Source organism: Arvicanthis niloticus, chromosome 2, assembly GCF_011762505.2.
Source record: "Arvicanthis niloticus isolate mArvNil1 chromosome 2, mArvNil1.pat.X, whole genome shotgun sequence".
In the NCBI taxonomy this organism is placed as follows: domain Eukaryota; kingdom Metazoa; phylum Chordata; class Mammalia; order Rodentia; family Muridae; genus Arvicanthis; species Arvicanthis niloticus.
In genome coordinates, this window is record NC_047659.1 from 61,645,634 (window position 1) to 61,668,220 (window position 22,587).

The window sequence follows — 22,587 nt, forward strand, 5'->3', positions numbered from 1 at the left end:
TATATTTCCACCAGTCAGAGGATAATAGAAGGGAAACTCCAACACAAGGAGGGAAACTATACCCAAGAAAAAGCAAGTAACTAATCTCACAACAAATCCAAAAGAAAAGAATCACACAAGCATAATTCCACCTCTTAACAACAAAAATAACAGAAAGCAACCATCATTAGTTCCTAGTATCTCTCAACATCAATGGATTCAATTTCCCCAACAAAAAGACATATACTAACAGGCTGGATACATAAACAGGACCCAGGATTTTGCTGCATACAGGAAACACACCTGAGTGACAAAGATGGACACTACCTCAAAGTAAAAGGCTGAAAAAAAAATTCAGACAAATAGTTCCAAGAAATAACCTGGAATAGCAATTCTAGTATCCAATAAAATAGATTTTTCAATCAAAAGGTATCAAAAAAAATGGGAAAGGACACTACATACTCATCAAAGGAAAAATTTACCAAGAGGAACTCTCAATTCTGAACATCTATGCCCCAAATGCAAGGGCACCCACATTTGTAAAAGAAAATTTACTAAAGCTCTAAGCAGATAGTGAACCTCAAACAATAATAGTACAGGAATTTAACACCCCACTGTCACCAATGGACAGATTATGGAAACAGAAAATAAACAGCAACACAGTGAAACTAACAAAAGTCATGAACCAAATGGACTTAATAGATATCTACAGAACATTTCACCCTAAAATAAAAGAATATAACTTCTTCTCAGCATCTCATAAAACATTCTCCAAAATTGACCATATAATCAGTCACAAAACAGGCCTCAACCAATACAAGAAGATTGAAATGATCTCATGTATCTTATCAGATCACCACAGACTAAGGCTGGTCTTCAATAACAACAAAAACAAAAGAAAGCCAACATACACAGGGAAGCTGAACAATGCTCTACTCAGTGATAAGGTGGTCAAGGAAGAAATGAATAAAAAGGGCTGGTGAGATGGCTCAGCGGTTACTGCTCTTTCTGAGGTCATGAGTTCAAATCCCAGCAACCACATGGTAGCTCACAACCATCCATAATGAGATCTGATTCTCTCATATGGGTGTCTGAAGACAGCTACAGAATACTTATATATAATAAATAAATTTTTTAAAAAGAAATGAATAAAGAAATTAAAGACTTTTTAGAATTTAATGAAAATGAAGGCACAGCATACCCAATCATATGGAACACAATGAAAGCAATGCTAAGAGGAAATCTCATAGCTCTGAGTGCTTCCATAACGAAACTGAAAAGAGCATATGCTAACAGTTTAACAGCACATATGAAAGACTTATTGTTGGGCAGTGGAAGGATATCCTGGTTCTTAGTTGGCGTGGGACCCCAAGACTGCACGTGTTGGGCCACACCCCCAGAACCCAGGACGCACCATCCAGACCCATCCACAACGCCATGAACAATAAAAACTTTAGATCTCTTAGACTTCATGTGTCTCTTGGGCCTGCTCCCAGGTTCTTAGCCTTTGGAACCAGACCTCCTCTTGTTTGTGGGACATGCCTGGGCCAGCATTGAGAACTTCCCTACACAGCTGCCAGCCCACAGCAGATGCGGCCTGAATGTCCTGGTGTGAATGTGGGACCTGGCAGCCGCCATACTGTGCCAGCTGTAGGAAATAACTTGCGCGGGAGTCCTGTGGTGGTCAGGTCCCACATTCACGAGGAAGGTCCACGCGCCAAGGTAGGAGCGCAGGGAAGTTTTCCACAAGGGCAATGGCGGGTTCCAATTGATATGAGAAAGTCCGGTTCCAAAAGGGATTTCAGAATTTTTATTGTTTCGTGGTGTGGTGGATGGGTCTGGATGGTGCGTCTCCCAATAATACAGGGGAAGGCTGGCTTAAATAGGGAGGGGCAGAGAGAGGGAATAACGTAATTAGCTAACCCCCACTCCCACTCCCCAACCCCCGACTTTAGATTTAAATTTCTCACCTGTTAATCACACCCTCCACCGGTGCCCTACATGACTGACTGACGGGTGCAGGTAAAATAGACTGGGTGTCAGGGCCCTAGGTTTTGGGGGCATGGCCGAACACCTGCAGTCTCGGGGTCCCACACCAACTAAGAACCAGGATACACTTCCACAGCCCAGCAACTTAGAACATAAAGAACCAAATACACCCAAGAGGAGTAGATGGCAGGAAATAAACTCAGAGATAAAATCAACCATGTGGAAACAAAGAGAACTATAGAAAGAAATAAAACCAGGAGCTGATTCTTTGATAAAATCAACAAGGTAGATAAATGCTTAGCCAGACTAACCAGAAGGCACAGAGAGACTGCCAAAATTAACAAAATCAGAAATGAAAATGGAAATATAACAACAGAAACCAAAGAAACTTAAAAAATCATCAGATCCTACTACAAAAGCCTATACTTAACAAAACTGAAAAATCTAGATGAAATAAATGAATGATTTCTAGACTGATACCAGGTACCAAAGTTAAAACAGGATCAGGTAAACCATCTAAACAGTACCATAACCCCTAAGGAAATAGAAGTCATGAAACATCCCCCAACCAAAAATCTCTGGAACCAGATGGTTTTAATGCAGAATTCTATTAGACCTTCAAAGAAGACCTAATACCAATGTTTCTCAAACTATTTCATAAAATAAAAACAAAAGGAACACTACCCAATACATTCTATGAATCCGAAGTTACACTGATAACTAAACCACACAAAGAGCCAACAAAAAAGAGAACTTCAGACCAATTTCCTTCATAAGTATTGATGCAAAACTACTCAAAAAATTATTGCAAACCGAATCCATGAACGCATCAAAATGATCATTCATCGTGATCAAGTAGGCTTCATCCCAGGGATGTAGGGATGGTTCAATATATGAAAATCTGTCAACATATTCCACTATATAAACAAACGCAAAGAAAAAAACTACATGATCATCTCATTAGATATTGAAAAATCTTTTAATAAAATACAACTACTTTCATGCTAAAAGTATTGGAGATACCAGGAATTCAAGGTTCATACCTAAATATAATAAAAGCAATACACAGCAAGCCAATCGCCAACATCAAACTAAATGGAGAGAAACTTGAAGCAATCCAACTAAAATCAGGAACTAGACAGGGCTGCCCACTCTCTCTCTATCTACTCAATATAGTACTTGAAGTTCTAACCAGAGCAATTAAGCAACAAAAGGAGATCAAAGAAATACAAATTATAAAGGCAAAAGTAAAAATATCACTATTTGTGGATAATATGATAGTATACATAAGCAACTAAAAAAAAATCCTCAAGAAATCTCCTATAGCTGATAAACAACTTCAGCAAAGTGACTGGAAACAAAATTAACTCAAACAAATCTGTAGCCTTGCTCTACTCAAAGGAAAAATGGGCTGAGAAAAAATTAGGGAAACAACCCTTTTACAATAGTCACAAATAATATGGAATATCTTTGTGTGATGCTAACCAAGCATATGAAAGATTTGTATGCAAGAACTTCAAGTCTCTGAAGAAATTGAAGAAGACCTCAGAAGACGGAAAGATCTCCCATGCTCATGGATCAGCAGGATTAACATAGTAAAAATGGCCATTTTACCAAAAGCAATCTACAAATTCAGTGCACTCCCCATCAAAATTCCAGCTCAATTCTTCACAGAGATAGAAAGAGCATTTCTCAAATTTATCTGGAATAACAAAACAATCCAAGATAGCAAAAACCATTCTCAGCAATAAAATAACTTCTGGAGGAATTACCATCCCTGACCTCAAGCTGTGTCGGGCCTAACACCAGGTCTAATCTCTATTCCACCTTCACCCTTCAGTCACATACACAGGTGGAGAACAGGCCCTAGAGAGATTTACATACTAATGAGGTACCTGAAGGCCAGAGGTGGAGCTGATTAAACAGGCCTCCCCAGCCCCTCCCCCTCCTCCCCTCCCTTTTTAACTCAGGTCCACCCTGGGTTTTAGGGGGTATGCATCCAGATCCATCCACCATCTGCCATGTTAATAAGCCAGTTTTGGAAACCCAAGGACTTCCTCGTGTGTTGAGGCAGGCGGATTTCTGAGTTCGAGGCCAGCCTGGTCTACAGAGTGAGTTCCAGGACAGCCAGAGCTACACAGAGAAACCCTGTCAACCCTGTCTCAAAACAAACAAACAAACAAACAAAAATTATGATTGAATTATGATTGACTCAATATTACACAGATAAATTTAAACTACATTTGCCAAATAACTGATGTTTACATAGCTTGAATCTTCTTCTTCCTTTTTTTTTTTTTTTTTTTTTTTTTTGTTTGTTTGTTTGTTTGTTTGTTTGTTTTTCAAGACAGGGTGTCTCTGTATAGCCCTGGCTGTCCTGGAACTCACTTTGTAGACCAAGCTGGCCTTGAACTCAAATATCTGCCTGCTTCTGCCTCCCAAGTGCTGGGATTAAAAGTGTGCACCACCACTGCCCAGCTTGAATCTTCTTTTGTAAAAATCAGCCTTAGGAAGCAAATATTAAAATAAATGAAAATAATTTTGTATATATTTTTTATTAATTACAAATACTGTTCTATATTTCTTTTTACTGCTCTGACATTTTAAGCTTTAGAGAAAAGAACAAACTATAAAATATGTTTTAGGATAAATCCAATACATTAAATAACAATAATAGCAATATAGACTGAATATTATGAGTTAACTTGTATCACAATGTTAGCATATTTTATTCATTTAAAAGTATGATTTATCTATCAAACCTTCTTTTCAGTTATACATGTACTTGTCTGTTTCATATGAATAAGTTGGAGTTCATAGTTTTTAAAGAATCTACATATTAATATAGTAAAAAATGAGTGTCATTAAAAAATGTCTGCTTCCTAGTGCAGTCAAAGGTGTTCCTAGTAGTTAAGGATTATATCTGTAAGTGATTTTAAAAATCTTATACAACTGTTAGCATATGTGTGTGTATGTCTTTAGTGATTTTTGCTAAAAGATAAACCTTTTTAAATTCATGTAACTTTAACTGACTTTCAACCTTTATCTCCTCTTTTCATAAATTTTGTCAGAGAAGACTAAGGCCTGTGTACACTTCCATCTTAAATGCATTAGTTGAGATCAGAATAACTCTAAGCAAAATTATCATTCTGTTGAGGATATCAGGTAAATAAGTATAAATAATCAAATAAAACAAAAATGTCTATTTCCAAAAGTACTGGTACCTTTCTTTTTTAAAGTATTAATTGTAGTTTTTAAAGGTTTACAACAGTTAGAAACAATAAGGGAAATTATTTTAAAGACACTAAGTATTATTGGCATAGAAGCTCAAGAAGTAGAATAGGAACATAATGATTGCCTGGTGTGTATCAGGCCTATGTTTCAACACAGCCTCACAAAAAAACTATACAAGTGTAATTTGGATAGATCAATATAGTTCCAAAAACTTTTAACATGTAGCTTTAAATGGTCAATTGCTAAAATATAAATACAATTTTAGATGATGTTACAAATAAAATTTGAAATATTCCCACCCAAATCCAGAAAAACAAAACAAAAATAAATGAAAAGATTTTGTTCAGATAGTGAGGGAATAAAATACTTGCTAAGGCTTCATCCCCTTTTAGTATTTTGTAAGTGTGATTAGATTTTGATTTAGAAATCTATTATATAAGGAATTTTATATTTGAACTTTTCTGTCTTCTGGAATGACAATTTTTGAGAGTAATATCCAATAAAATACAACATGCATAATGCTTACAAATATAGCATGGAATAATTTAAAAGAATATTTCTTTTCCATTAGAGTCATTAACTTTATGATAAATCTTAAATTTAATTAAGGATGCTAAAAAGAAGTTTAAACATTTGTAATTTATTTAAAAAATTAAACTGGTATCATTTTTCCTTGGAACCATAGTTTAGTAATTTTAGGTTTATCTGGAATTTTCTAATTTTTTTATATATTCAATTAAAATATTTTTATATGTTAAATTAACATTGAAGAGTCTATATTTTCCCTGAAAATAATTTACAGTTTTATTGAAATAGCACCTATTTTCTTTAGTACTTTAAGATTAATATGAAAATTTGAAAATAGAAAAAAAATTTTAACATTTCATCATTATGAAATCATTAAGAAGTGAAGCTTTATGCAAGATCAGTACTCAGTTTTATTTGGCATCAATGTTTTGATTGTCCACTCTTGAAAATAAACCATGCACATTCCTTAAATCATGATTAGTGATCAGAATCCTCTTTGTTCAGCCAGTTTGTCTCTCTGTCTATAGCGAATTAAAATTTCGACAATTGTTCAAGAAGAACTGAAAAGAATATCCTAATGAAATATTTCTATAAAAGTTGAAATTTATAATTCTTAATTACTCAACAGTGATTTCAGAGCCACACATATTATGTAAAAAATACATGTGCTATAAAATGAAATTAAATATATTTATGGGAATACAGAGTATAAATATAGGGAAATGGGTAGACAAGTGAAATATTGGTAACAGTAAAATACTAATTTCAAGAGAAAAGGTGAATGTATTGATTGCCTTTTAGAAAACTATTTTAAGCCAGGTGGTGGTGGCGCACGCCTTTAATTCCAGCACTTGGGAGGCAGAGGCAGGTGGATTTCTGAGTTCGAGGCCAGCCTGGTCTACAGAGTGAGTTCCACGACAGCCAGGGCTACACAGAGAAACCCTGTCTCGGAAAACAAACAAACAAAACAAACAAACAAAAAAACAAAAACAAAAACAAAAACAAAAAAAACAAACAAAAAACTATTTTAAGGTTTATCAATTTTCAGATGATTTATTGAAAATTTTATAACAATAAAACAATTTAATAGTTATAAGTTCAGAGACTAACAGAAAATAATGAAAATAAAAATGAAAACAAACACATTTACTAATCATTTCTTTTCTCAAATGACTGTATAGAAGAAAGTTGACTGGGATGATGCAAATACCTGGAACATGTTCAGGATGAGCTGTGGAAAAGCTGCTTTCCTAGAGTAGAAGCGTGCAAAGAATAAAATAACATATCCTCCAAGTATCTCCATTTCTTGACCAGAGATGGTCAATGAGACCCCTGACTTCCCTACCTCCTTGTTAACAAGGATGATTTGTTAGTGTTTAATTAATGACCTGAGAGTACAAACTGAAGTAGAAACATGCACTCTGAAAAAAACGGTTAATTTTATTTATTTTATTTTATTTTATTTATTTATTATTTTATGTATATGAGTACACTGTAGCTGTCTTCAGAAACACCAGAAGAGGGCATCAGATCCCATTACAGATGGTTGTGAGCCACCATGTGGTTGCTGAGAATTGAACTCAGGACCTCTGGAAGGACAGTCAGTGTTCTTAACCTCTGAGCCATCTCTCCAGTTCAGAAAGAATGATTATTAAAGGAAGTAGGAGCAGAGATTGTTAATTTGAATTAAGAGAAGAAAATTAATATGCTATGACTTTCCGTTACAACCCAGAAAATAGGAAACACTGAATTAGGAAATATGTATGACTGCCTTTTATGCTTTAGCAAAAATAAATCTTTCCTTTATAAAACTTTGAAGCATGGCGACTCCACCCATCCCAGGATCTCACAACTTGCACCATTTTTTCTTTCTCTGACAGCTGCTCCCAGAGCCTCAGGTCATCACAAACCATTACAACAACCCAACTGGTTTCTACTCATCGGAAAACATCTCTAATTTCAACAATGCTGTGGTGTCCCGGCCCACGGGTACTCAACAAGACCCTAGGGAAGGGGCAAAAGAATGAAGGGACAAGGAGACACAAAAAATGAGAGCAAGTCTGGGGGTCTGATCAAGCTCTGCAACTTTAATTTCGGGATCAGGTTATAAAGACACATCAAAACGGGAAGTTTAGGCGAGGGTCATTGCTTAGGGCTATCCCACTATTGAATCATCATTGTCTAAGACCATCCCACTGCCATAACCTTATTGCCCAAGACTATCCCACTGTCATAACCGGCTCCCAGGAAATACCAGACATTCTTTAAGTTCCTGGGAATTGAGATCCTCGAACCGTCCTTTCTTAACCTTGTACTGACTAGGCTTTCCATAAGAGCAGGTAATTTCCTGTGGTTCTCTCAGAAGAGCAAGTAATTCCTGGGTTTGGCTCCTGGCACTGTGGAGTCGAAGACCTCAGCTAGTGTGGAGGAGGTCCTTGGCTCAGCTTCATCCTTCCAGCAGCCTTATTGACAAGGAATCCGAAGTTTACAAGATGCTTCAGGAGAAGCAAGAGTTGAACGAGTCCCCCAAACAGTCCACATCCTTCCTGGTTCTGGAGGAGATCCTGGAGTCATATGGGAAAGAGGATCCCAACAAGCCATCAGGATTTAGAAGTGTCAAAGCTCCAGTCATCAAAGTGGCTGCATCCCTTGGAAATGTTCAGAAGCTGCCCATCTGTGACAAATATGGAACCGGCATTGTGGGTGTGTTTGTGAAGCTGAGGGACGACCATCATCGCCACAGTGAATGTTAAGTGTGCACCGACTGTGGCATCAGCCTGAAACAGAAGGGCCATTCTTTTGTAGAGGATCAGATTTATTGTGAAAAGCATGTCCGAGCTCGGGTCACACCACCTAAGGGCTATGATGTGGTCACAGTGTTCCCCAAGTGACTGATAGAACCTGCCCTGTCTGCTGCCCTCCAGCCAGCCTGCTGCACCTGGTTCTCAGCATGTTCTGGCTCTCTCCTCCCCAACAGTCCCGTGCTTATTACTTAGTGTTAGTCCTGCTCAGTAAACATTGAGTTTCTCCTATGCTGACTGACTCCCACTGGCAGTGTGGCACCTGCTTTTACATTACTGGGAGATGGTTTTTGTTCCCCTCACCTGCACCACAATGCACCTTCTTCACTCAGAGTCTTCTTAGATGCAAACACTGTGACATTGGTCACATTGGAACTAAGCTAAATGTAGAATCCCTGATGTTACTTTTGTTTTACTTAATAAATTTAGACTTAAAAATATTGAAGCATATACAAGTCATAAATAGTTGTGAACCACCGTGTGTGTTAGCAATGGAACTCAAGACATCTCAATAAGTAGCCAGTGTTCTCAACAACTGAGCCATCTTCCTAAACACATTATTTTAAATTTTTATGTTAATTCTATATTTAAAGTAAGATCAAGTTTTATGACTATATTAACACTGAACTTGAAAATTTGTTAACATATTGAAAATAATACAGTGAGGTTTTCTGATAATTTTAAGTTGCGCATGCTGCCCAATTGTTTGTAAGAGAAAATGTATCTATCACTAACAGAGTTGAATTGGATAATGAATGAGTAGGTAGAAGGATAAACAGATAGAACATAAATGGTAGAAAGAATAGAGTTTTTGAATGTAGGAGTGTTTTGATTTGTTATTATTGAAACATTTTAAAAAGTTTCCAAATGTTGGAAATTTTATGAGACAAAGAAGTTTAAAGGGAAGTTATAGCTCTAGAGGTAACCAATCCAGGTCAATCAGTGGGGTGGGGGTGGGAGGTGAAGATTAAAAACAAAAAAAACAGACAACACTGTAGCATGAGTCCGGCCAGTTCTGAGGCTGAATCGGGTTTATTTTTTTCCAGTTTGTTTTTACACTATTTTAATTACATGCAAACAATAAGGTCAGTTCTAGGTTAAGGAACAAACAAGGTACTAAACACAAACAGTCAAGAAACAAGCAAGACAATAAACAGGGTCCTGTAATCACTGTCTTTGGGGGTTTGTCAGGATGATCAAGATACCTGAGCCTACATCCTTGTCCTAGCCCAAAGTCAAATTGTTGTCTGAAGCCTATTTCTTTGTTTTAGCCCACAATCAGATTCCTGCATGACCTTACTTCTGTGTCCTGGCCTAATGTCAAATTCCTAACAAGTTTCTAGAAGCGGCCCCAAAAGCTCTCCATATGGAGGTATATAAAGCGTAAGAAAATAACTGAGATCTTGGTATCATTTTCAAGCATAAACCCCACAAAAACGCATGTAACTGAAGAATGAAACTGTTGAGCTAGTTGAAAAGCACAAATGAGGGAAATTATGAAAGGCTTAGAGATGCATGAATTGACCTCTGATGTACAAAGTTTTGCTATAATACACAATTATTCTAAATAGAGTCATGTACCCTTAGGTACATTTCCCTGACCATGTGTGCAGATTAGTAAGAATAGGCAGGCTTCTGACCCATGGTCATAGAAAGACTGTAATGTTATTAATTTCATTGGAGGTTTCTTCTTTAAGAACAAAAACTTTAAACTTTGCATAAAAACTATGACATTTGTTTTCATAGTCTGTATATTAAAAGAAAAATATCACTATTCCAAATTTAAATTTTCATATAATATTTGTTGGGCAGTTGTACTAAAATAGTATAAACTATCAGACCTAAAAGAGAAAAAAGGTTTAAATACTAATATCTAATATTCCTGAATCACCTTAAGGCATTTTGAATATTTAGTCATTCATTATTTACTAATTTATGAAAGTAATCTCAAGCTAGTAATCATAAAAGCAAAATATAGGGCAAAAAGAAAAGTTAATTATAAGAACAAACCATTGTTAAACTGAAAACTAACTTAAATTGTGCATTTAGAATATTGAGAATAAAACTAAAAATGGCACTTATGATAATCCAAAATAACTAAAACTGATGGTAGTATAAATTGATGAAGCCTGCTAGCTTAGCTGTAACTCCTTTGTTTAATGCCTGTCAGACATCCCATATTGCTGACCAAAAAAGACAGCTTGAATATAGACACAGAAAAAAGTTTGGCTCAGAGAAATGTCAGGCTAACCATATATCCTGTTTCATGGAATCATACTCTGAGGATTATTATTACTACTATTATTAATGCTGCTGCTGCTACTACTATTATTAATTATTATTATTATTATTATTATTATTATTATTATTATTATTATTATTTTATTATTATTGGAAATTCCTCAACCATGTCCTTCCCTCAGAGCCAATCTAGATATAGAGAGGTTAGTTTGAGCTGTTATGTCTAGACTATTAAATAACCTTGGAAAAAAGGTTAATCACCCTATAGCCTACCTTGTTTTTGCTTAGCTTATTTTGTTTTCTTCACTATGTAAACAGATTCTGGAAAATGCCCGAAGTTGTAGCATTCAGTTCCTGAGTTTGAGCTATGGCCCTGAGCGATCAGTTTTCCTTTATACAGTTGATAAACCAGCCCTGTTTAACTGAGACTGGAGTCTTCATACCCTCAACCACCTTTCAGTTATTCATAGTTAATGCCACTATGTTGTCCCCTGTCTGAAGAGGTAAGTTTTTCTGTTCCTGTGCAGTTCTGTTTCTGATTTGGTCTTGTTTCTAGTTTTGATCGAGATCTTTTGGTGGCTCAAAGAAGAATATCTGGACATAACAATGCTCTTGAGCAAGGAGACTTCTCCTCTTGGGGAGTGAGATACAGTCTACACTTTCAGATTTGAACTTGGCTGGAACTCTGGTCTGAGAGCCCCAATGTACAGCACTGTGCCTATCTTTGAAACTTGGTTGTTTTGTATTATAATTGTTTTGTTTATTTTATTTTGTTTAGTTTTTTGGTGATTCCTCTATAAATTTTAACAACTTCACAATGGATGGGATATCTAGGTCTTTTTGATAGAACATCTGGGTATTTTTGGTAAGACATCTGGTTCTCAACCCTCTCCCTACCCCCTTAACTCTATTGGTTGTCCTGTTGATAGTCCTGTTAATATTGATATCAACAGGATTTCACGTTTGATATACTGATTGTTCATGCTGATCAGTTTATGTCCATTGTTGCTTGATTGTGGCTCTGTGATTCATAGTCCAAGGGGAAATGGGTAAAACTTTATCTGCTGGCCATTTACCCCTTGAGTTAGTTTTAACTCATTTCAAGGATTTTCAGAAAAAACAAACAAACAACAAACAAACAATGCAGCTGAATTGGGACAACAAAACCTGCCAACCTGCTGCTGCTCTTGGAGCCCTGCCTCCTGCCTGGATCAGGAAAATGCAGGGCTCCTTCATCTGTACAAGCTGCTCTTAGAGCAACTCCTCAGCTTCTCCAGTGAGGAAGTTTACAGCTAGTCCTTCTATAAATCCTCTGTGTCCATAAAAACTGGATTCAGCAGGTAGCAAGATGCTCCTCTCTTGAAACTTCACCTGGAAGAAGTAAGGAAAAATTTGTATGTCTATGTTAAATGTATAGATACATGTGGCAACTACATATTTATTTTTGGCTGGTCATAAATGTATCAGTTTAATTGGCTTATAAGCTATTGGCCATGGCTAAAAATCTATAACTTCTGTAAGAAAAAGTTAGATTAAAGCAAGTAACTCAAAGCTGGAGCCATTTTGTTCAGCAAAACATAGCATAAGCCAACCAAGAAACAGATTTTCTAAAAATACTTTTAAATTGGAATAATATTTTTAAAATTATGTCATTCTAGTCCGGACTTAAACATCAGACTTAAAATGTGGGATTCAAACCCATGTTTCTTTAATGAGGTTTAAAGCTGTACCTTTTACACAAGAACTTTTCTTGGTGGCAGCGAAACTTCATAACATGAAAATAATGCACTTGGTACCTATTTTGGAGGCACTGAATTGTCTAAACTGTTAAAAATTAGTTTTGTCTTGTAAAAATCATGTTTCTGCTCTATGACATCACTCTTTAAAAGATCCTTTATTTTGATATTGAAAAGACAACTAAAATATTTAAAAAATATGAAGACATGGAACTTTTAAAATTTATTATGTTTTTATTACAATGAAGAAGAAAGTTTAATGAAAATAACTATTCTGATGATGGAAACTATAATGACTTTATAAATTATAATGGACAACAGAAATCAAATTATAGAGCCACGAATGGGGCACAATTATGATAAGAGGTGCACAGAAAGTCCCTGAGATGAGTGTTATGGATCTGTTGATGGAAATAATAGAGATTATAACAAAAGGTTTTCATTTAAAAAATGCAGATATTGATTAATGAAATATGAATTCAATTAAGTATACATTCCTGAAGGGTTTTTTTATTTTTTATTTTATATTTTATTGACATTTCAGATGCCATCCCCTTTCTCCATTTCCCCTCCCTAGAAAACCCCTATCCCATGCCCCCTTTTCCTTTTTGTTTTTATAACATTTTTTAAGTGTTAGTCAAAGGCTTTATATGTTTGGTAATGCTCAATTAGAAGTGTAACCCAATACCCAACCTAGATATATAAACTGTCTTTGACTGGTGGAGACAGGTGGACATCTGCCTCCATGTCTCCCCTTTCTCTCTCTCTCTCTCTCTCTCTCTCTCTCTCTCTCTCTCTCTCTCTCTCATCATCTTGCTTCTCCTCTCCTTCATCTTCTCCTCTCCTTACTCCATCTCTTCCTCTCAGTACTCCTTACCCCTTAGCTCCTCCTACATATCACCCTTCCTGTTAAAATAACACTTTTCTCCTGAGGGTGTTTTAATGCTGTAGTTTTGTCTTTTTCTTTTGTTTTTCTTTTTCTTTTCCTAATATTAGGTATATTTCCCTATAAATTATGTTAATGATACCAAGAAAACAAATTTTTAAAAATTTAAAGAAAATTTTTCTAAAGGTTTACAACATTAAAAAGTTAAAGGCAGGGGCTGAAGAGATGGCTTAGAGGTTAAGAGCACTGACTGTTCTTCCAGAGGTCCTGAGTTCAATTCCCAGCAACCACATGGTAGTTCATAACCATCTGTAATGTGATCTGATTCCCTCTTCTGGTATATCTCATACATATAAAATAAATAAAATCTCTCTCTCTCTCTCTCTCTCTCTCTCTCTCTCTCTCTCTCTCTCTGTCTCTCTCTTTAAAAAAAAATTAAAGGCATCCCATGTTGCTGATACAAAAAGCAGGTTTTGTACAGACAGAAAATTAATTTGGCTCATAATGAGGTTACACTGATCTTATGTCCTATAAAATTCTGATTCTCAATACTATTATCTGTAGAATTTCCCCAATCACTTTGATTCAAAGCCAAGCTATATAGAAGTTAATTTGAACTATTATATCTAGACTACTAAATAAACTTGGAAGAAAGATGACCATCCTGTATCTGCTTAGGAGCAAATTTTTTCTTTCCCTATATAAACTCACTCTGGACAAAGTCTGACGTCAAAGGTTTCAACTCCTGAGTCTGAGATATGACCCTGATCAATCAGTCTTGGGGTGTTTTCAATAAACTAGCCCTGTTTAACAAGAGTCTGGGTGGTTTGTATAGCAATTCCTGAACACCAACACAAATATATACATATGTACTTATGTACATACATATATATATACATACATACATACAAAAAAACCTGAAAATTATTACTGCATATTTTGACTGGAAAGAAATAGATTTCACATTTGAGAGAATATATATGATGTGGTTTTTTTTTTTTTTTTCATTCTTTTAGAAATTTTAGGAAGTTCTGATCTGTGGTGTTGAGGCCCACATTCTGCCTCAACACTTTTCCTCAACACTTTTGGGGCTAAGTGCTCTGGTCAAGAGAGAGTGTGGCTCTTGGGGCAAGAGACGCGAAGAATGGAGACAAGCCAGGGTGTGATTCAGTCTCTTCTATTTTCTCAAGTCTCCCTTATTGAAGGGAATTCTGAGGTATTTATATACACAAGTAGGAGAACACGGGTGAAAACATTTTACCACGTGCACCATACAGCTGAGGTCACTAAACAGCAAAACAAGCTATGTGGGATAAACAATATATTTATCAGAGTGTGCTTCAGCTGTTATAGGCTTTTGCCAACCAAGTCTTTCATCAGGGTATATGGTTCCAGATGGCTGCAAAGTTGATCTAGCCGCTTTCTACTAAAGTCGGCTCCCAACACTGTGGTACCTATAGCCTATATGTAACATAAGAAAACCAAATACAGTAATGTGACTTGCACTACTGACTGAGTGAGTTCCAAGAATGGAACAAACAGAGGTCAGGGCAGAAGACAAAGCCTCCATAGTGACACAATTCATCCTTCTGGGATTTTCTGAACTTCCCAGTCCCCAGGGGCTTAGTTTGGAAGGCTCTCTATAATTTACTTGATTATCATAATTGGTATCAACTTCACTACTATCTTTACAAAAATTGAGCCTGCACTACAAAATCCCATGTATATTTTTATGGCAAGCTTTTCTTCTCTGGAAATCTGTTTTATATTAGTCACTCTTCCCAATATTCTGTTTAACATTGGTAGTCAAAATAGAAGTATACTTAACCTAGCCTGTGCAATACAAACCTGCTTCTTACATCTGAAGGCAATCATTGAATATTTCCTTCTTGCTGTGATATCCTATAACCATTATGTCACAATCTGCAATCCTTTGCACTATCCCTTAGTCATGAACCAAATAAAGTACATATAGCATGCAGAAGGTTCCAGGCTCAGTAGCATACCATTCCAGTTTGGGCAAGCATTTCAGATACTCTCTGTATATTTACGAAATTCAAACCAAATCCACCCCCTTTTTTGTGACATACTACCATTCTCAAGTTAGCCTCTGGAGATACTTCTCTTAATGAACTGTCTGTCTACTTATCATGATCCTCCTTGCAGCAGTCGATCCATTATATGTTGATACTTATAGCAAACTCATTACCACCATCCTGAAGTTGCCAAGAGTCAAAGGACAGGCAAAAGCTTCCTCAGGGGGTTCATTAATGTGAGTGTGTTGGTTTTGGGTTTTTAGACCAGACACTGTTACTTATTTGAGCCCAAAGACCACCAGTTCTCCAGGAACTGACAAACTGTCTTCTCTGCTCTACACTATTGTGCTCTGCATGTTCAACTCCTAATATATATGTTTAATAGCAATGATTGCTGCACTGAGAAAACTGTTACATAAGAAATAATGGCATGCCTGTGTGTGTTAATATCTAAAGTACTTTCTTTAACTACCTGTAACACAGGGAGACTCCTATCCTTGGTGTCACATAGTGCTACTTTCTAGCTACTGCTACTGGGCCTTCTGAAAGCCTCTGTGATAATGCCTAATCCATGTATCCATCTATTGGTGGGCTTTCTAATCTGTAGAATCCTTGTTTACATAGGGAATATTTGCAGATGTTATCTTTGTCATTTTAGTGTTCCTACCAAATCAGCCACTTCTTTGGCATTGCCCCCACCATGATTCACTTGCTATGTGTGATAATCTTTGTGAATAAGATGGTGGTCTTTCTTGGTGCTGTTCCATTTATGTTAGTAATTTTCTACTAAAGTAAAATCATGTCTACAGTCTTAAAATTGCTATCGGCCATATGTTGGCATGAAAATTAAAAACCTGCTGTTTCTGTTTCTTGCATCTTGTAGGTGTGGTGTTACTATTGTGACTCTGATATTTATTCTCAAGAAGTGGAGCATATCAAAACCGAGGAAGTAATAATGTAAAGAATGACCTGGAATTTATTCTGGCAAATTGGTAAACAAGATTTTATATTTCTTCACAGTAACATTTCAGAACTATTCATGTTTAAGTATGTAACATTTGTTTTTTAAATGGCAAATATTTACAAATAAAATTTTGTTTCCGTATGTTGAAGGATGGTACTATATACACTATTAAATAACTAGACAATCAGTATTCATACATACAACTTTGCATTATTTTCACTTCCAAATTGCATTGGTTTTTAAAGAAAACATTTAATAAGGCTTAATAGTCTAGGGGTTTAGAGTTTATGATGGCAAAGCTCCTGGAAGAGCTGAGAGTTCTAACTTTAAAAACCACAAGCATTAGGCAAAAATGTACACTGGGAATAGCTTGACACATCTAGCAGAGATGCTGTTATATTACCACAAATTATATAATTCTCTTATAAGGAATAGTGTTGTTAGGGTGGGCTTTTTCTTTTTAAGAATATGTTTCTCAATTTTTGTCAGTCAACTTGCTATAAAGTAATGTCAGTCCTGTGGCAAACGGAAACTTGATTAAGGAATTGCCTCTATCAGGCTGGACCCAGGAAATGTCTGTGGGATATTTTCTTAATTTCTGAATTATTTAGGATACTCGAACATGCTCTGAGCAGTGCTACCTTTCCCTGGTGTGTGTGTGTGTGTGTGTGTGTGTGTGTGTGTGTGTGTATTGTTGCTTCCTTTGGTTGAACAAATCAGAGGAATTAAATCAGTTAGCAGTGCTTTGAATCATGATCTTTATTACATCAACAGAAAACAAATGTATAGTAAATAATGGGTATTAGATAAAAGATATGCTCAAAAATACATATTCGTGTACCAAGTTTGGATTAGAAGTGGCTTTCCAAAGAATTCAGTTTAAACATAAGATCACTAGGTTTTATTGTTAGTTTGTTTTGTAGTATTGAGAATAATACCAAGAACCTCACCCATACTAAAAAGTTTATGCGGGCTGGAGAGATGGCTCAGTGGTTAAGAGCACTGACTGCTCTTCCAAAGGTCCTAAGTTCAATTCTCAGCAACCACATGGTGGCTCACAACCATCTATAAAAAGATCCGATGCCCTCTTCTGGTGTATCTGAAGAGATTAATAGTGTAATCATATACATAAAATAAAAAAAAAAAGAGTTTATGCTCTTAACTATCTGTATAAGGACTTTAAAATATCATTTAGATGTTTGCAGTTCTGTTAGTCAATGATTGTATGTATTAAGTACAATTCATGTTTGATTAGAGATGAAGTTTTATGTATGGTAAATAAAATATGTATGCTATTAAATAAAATAAATGCTATTAAGATGTTAATATGAGATATCATCCCCTCAGATCCATATTATACTTCACAACTCTTTCCCCTAGTCCTGCTTTCCCTTAAGTCACAAAAGTAACAGAGACTTCATGTAAGACCCTGAACTATGCCCTATTCCTCATACCTACCAACTTTCCTTAAAGAACATCCAGGAGATTTAAACTGCAACCCATCCCATGGGTTTCATATTTCAGCCCACACTTTCCTGCTATTTCTGAAGGCCAGCCACACTGGCATCTGGGACCACAGGACAAGCTTCATTTAGGGAACACAGAGATAACATTAGCACTAAAAACCCCACTGATCTTAAACGAGTACGCCACCAGTTCGCCACCACTACAACTGACTTCGTAACAGAGAATCTTGCAGACTCTAAAAGACCACAGATATCGGCCCAGATTACTATAATCAGCAAAACTTTCAATCACCATAGATGGAGAAAAAAAAGATATTCCATGACAAATTCAAAGTTAAGCAGTATCGATCCACAATTCCAGCTCTACAAAAAAAAATACTAGAAGGCAAATTCCAACCCAAGGTTAAATTTCCGCTCCCTGGCCCCCTCCCCCCCAAAAAAAACCCCACAGGAATATATTGCGTACCAGCCAAACCAAAAAAATGGAAACACAGACATACAGAAAACACACACTTGCCATCTGCCAACATCAAAGCAAGAGTTGACAATCATTGGTCATTAATATCCTTTAATATCCATGAATGCAATCTTCAGTAAAAAGATAAACAAAATTGATGTGAAAACAGGATCCATCATTCTGCTGCATACAAGAAAAACATCTTGACATCAAATCTAGGCATTATCTCAGAGTTACGGGCTGAAAGAAGATTTTCCAAGCAAATTGACACAAGAAGCAATCTGGGGTAGCCATTCTAATATCTACCAAAATAGTCTTTCAACCAAAATTAATCAAAAGAAAAAAGAAAAGATAATTCACACTCACAAAAAAAAAAAAAAAATCCACCAAGATGACATCTCAATTAAAGTATCTATGCCCCAAATGCAAGGACACACACACATTTGTAAAATAAATATTACTAAAGTTCAAATGATGCATCAAACTTCACCTGTTTAATTATAGTTTCCAATGTTTCTTTAAAGGATTTTACTAGTTTCCTTTTTAAGGGCTTCTGTTTGATAGCATTTTCCTGTATTTCTCCGATGGATTTATTCATTTCTTCTCTAAAGTTATCTATCATCTTTTTAAGATTGTATTTAAGGTCATTTTATTGTACTTCCTTTGTGTTAGAATATTCAGGACTTCCTGTAGTGGGTTGGCTTTGCTCTGAAAGTACCATGTAACCCTGGATCTTATTGTCTGTGTTCTTACACGAGCCTTTAGCTATGTGGTTTTCCCTTGATATTCCTGGTGTAGCAGGTATCCAAAATGAAGGCCTAATCTGATGTTCCCCTGTCCCCCTTCAGCAAGATTCCTCTGGCAGTCTTGGACTAAAGGTACTTAGTGTAGCAGAACTTAGATCTTAGGCCAGTAGAAACGTGGCCAGATAATTGAGCTCAGCAGAAATATTGAAATTGCTCACGGTAGCTGGGCATGACCCTGGAAATAGACCCATTCTATCACCTGCATAAAACTCATGTTCAAGTGGTCCAAGACCTCAACATAATTCCAAACACATTAAACCTAATAGAAGAGAAGCTGTGGAATAGCCTCAGGCACAGGAGAAAACTTCCTGAACAGAACACCAATAGCACAGGCAGTAAGATCAATTAATAAATGAGGCCTTGTAGAAATGAAAAGCCTCTGTAATCAAAGGGGCAAAACAGCAGCATACAGAAGTGGAAAAATATACATCAATCCCACATCTGTCAGAGGATATATATATATATATATATATATATATATATATATATATATATAAAAGAAACTGGACAGAAAAACAAAACAAATAACCCAGTTCAAAAATGGGGTACAGATCTTATAAGAGATTTCTCATCAAAGGAACCTTGAGTGGTTGAGAAGCACTTAAATAAATGTTTAACATACTTATCCATCATGGAAATGAAAATGACTCTGAGATTCCATATTACATTGATCAGAATGGCTTAGTTCCAAATCTCAAGCAACCGCTCATGCTGGTAACAATGTTAAGTAAGGGAAACACCGCTCCCTTGCTGGTGGGAGTGCAAAACTGTACAGTCACTTTAGAAATCAATTTTGTGGTCTATCAGAAAATTGTAAATAGCTCTACCTCCTGGAAATATACCCAAAAGTTGCTAAACCATGCCCAAGAACACTTTTTCAATGGTGTTCAAAGCAGCTTTATTCATGGTAGCCAGAAACTGGAAACAAACTAGATGTACCTCCACCAAAGAATGGATAAATAAATTGTAGTGCTTTCATACAATGGAGTATACTCAGCTATTAAAAACAATGTCAGTATGAAATATACAGGCAAATAGATGGAACTATAAACAAACAAAAACTAACAAACAAAAACCATCCTGAGTAGGGTAATCCAGACCCAGAAAGGCAAACATGGTATGTACTAAATTACAAGTGGATGTTAGCCATAATGTAATTTATAACCATGCTACAGTCCACAACCCCCCCCCAAAAAAAAAGCTATGTAACAAGGAAGGCTCAAGGCCATGTGTGAATATCACTGAGAAAGGGATAGAGAAAATACATAATATCTAAAAGTGAGCACATACATGCACAGGTGGAAATGTAAATGTCACTTTTATGTACTTAGATGAAGTGATGAGATAAGAGCCATACCCAAGCTTTAAGTTATATGGCTTGGGTTGAGCCCAAAGTAGTATCTTCTATGTTCTATGGATCCCTGAGCCCAGCTATGGAAGCTTATAAACTCCATACAATCTAATTCTCAGCAAGCCCAGGCCTTGAGGGCTTCAGCTTCCAGCCTTTGTCAGCTAACCTGGCCTAGAATGTTTCAACCTCTGAGACGTACTGAAGACTAAACTCACTGTTCCTAGTTTTTATTGAAGTCTGGCTTGCTGATTTAATTAAGCTGTTCTAGGGCTGGAAAGATGGCTCAGCGGTTACAAGCAGTGACTGTTCTTCCAGAGGTCCTGAGTTGAATTCCCAGCAACCACCTGGTGGCTCACAACCATCTATAATGGGCATCGGATGCCATCTTCTGGTGTGTCTGAAGACAGTGACAGTATACCCACATACATGAAATAAATAAATAAATCTTTTTTTAAAAATTAAAAATAAATAAATAAGCTGTTCTGGATGAAACTTATCTTCAAGCTTATTAATTCAAATTGGCTTCTCTCAGCTTCTGATTGAATTGCTCTGCTTGGGAAAACTGCTTCTGATGCTCCCAACTGATGCTCTCTGAACTGAATTGAACTTTTTATACCTCACTAGTCTTTAAGTAGCCTCTTTCCTGTCTGTTTTTCTGAGAGTTAGAAACATCCTATCTCTAAATCATCCTGTCAAATTTTTCTCACATTCATCAGTTCATCACTTTGTCTGCCCCTAAATTAGATGACATTGTTTTGGATTAAATGTATGCACTAAAGAGCTGTGTTTTCTCCAGCCAGAAAATTCAAAGATGTATGCTAGAGTCATGTCTGAATTCTAGCCAGAGGAATTAAAAATATATATTCCAGCCAAAGAGATTAAAGCTGTATGACTATCTGCAGTCCAGCCAGATCATACCTTTGGAAGTGATCATTTGTCAGAGCAGCTATGTTACTAGATTAAAATTCCTCTATAAACTCTATGTGTGTGGAAGGGTAGATGGGAACATGAGGGATCAGATGTGGGGAATGGCAAAAGGAGAGAGTACTGGGAGAGACAACTGGAATGATGTAGGAGGGCATCCCTGTGATAAATAGAAACCCAGAACAATAGAAACTCCCAGGAACCTATGAGGGTGACTTTAGCTAAAACTAGTAGGAATGGGGCACACACAGTCTGAACTAACCATTTCCTGTAACTAGGTAAGACATAAATCCAGCCAGAAAACCTTTGGACTATAATTTGCCCCACTTACAAGATGTGCAAGGGTAAAAAGTATAACAGAAACTGAAGGAGTGGCCAACCAAAGACTGACCCAGTCTGATACCCATGACGTGAGAAAGATCCCACCACTGACACTGTTAATGATACTCTGTTATATTTGCAGTCAGGAGCCTAGCATGCTGCCATCAGAGAGGCAACTAACCTGCAACTGGTAGAAACAGATGCAGAGACCCACAGCCAAACATCATGCTCAGCTTAGGCAATCCTGCAGAAAGTGGGAAGAAATGATTGTAGGAGCCAAAGGGGTCAAGAACACCAAAACAAGATGAATTGAATCAAGTAACCTGGGCCCATAGGAATTTAGAGAGAATGAACTGCCAAGCAGAGTGTATGCATGGGACTGACCTATGGCATCTGCATATATGTTACAGTTTTTGTAGTTTGGTCTTTATGTGAGATTCCTAACAGCAAGGGCTGTCTTTGACTTTGTTGACTGACTGGACTACCCCTACAGGACTCCCTCATTTAGCCTCAATAAGACAATATCTGGCTAGTTGTAATGCAAGTTGATATGCCAGGGTAGGCTGATATCCATGGGATGTCGACCCCGCCCCCACCCACTTTTCTGAAAAGAGAATGTGGAGAAGTGGCTGGAGAAAAGGCCTGAAGAAGAGGAGGGAGGGGAAATAGGATTAAAGTAAATTAGTTAATTAATAATTAAAATGTAAAAGGTAAGTATGAAGTTAGAACTAAGAAAATGAATATTGGTGATATTTGCAAAGTCATTTTACAAAGAGTCCTGACAAGTTGTTTACTTAAAACTATTGTCCATGTGGAGATACAAATGTATTAGATCAGTGATTAAGAATGAACTTTATTTCACATAATT

General features: G+C 36.5%; 2 pseudogenes; both read left to right on the forward strand.

The window, feature by feature from the left end:
• The first annotated feature begins 1,569 nt into the window (after positions 1-1,569).
• On the forward strand, positions 1,570-8,621 carry LOC117703159 (PDZ and LIM domain protein 1 pseudogene; annotated as a pseudogene).
• A 6,302-nt stretch (positions 8,622-14,923) lies between these two features.
• Positions 14,924-15,799, forward strand: LOC117703160 (olfactory receptor 10AG1-like; annotated as a pseudogene).
• Positions 15,800-22,587: the final 6,788 nt, after the last annotated feature.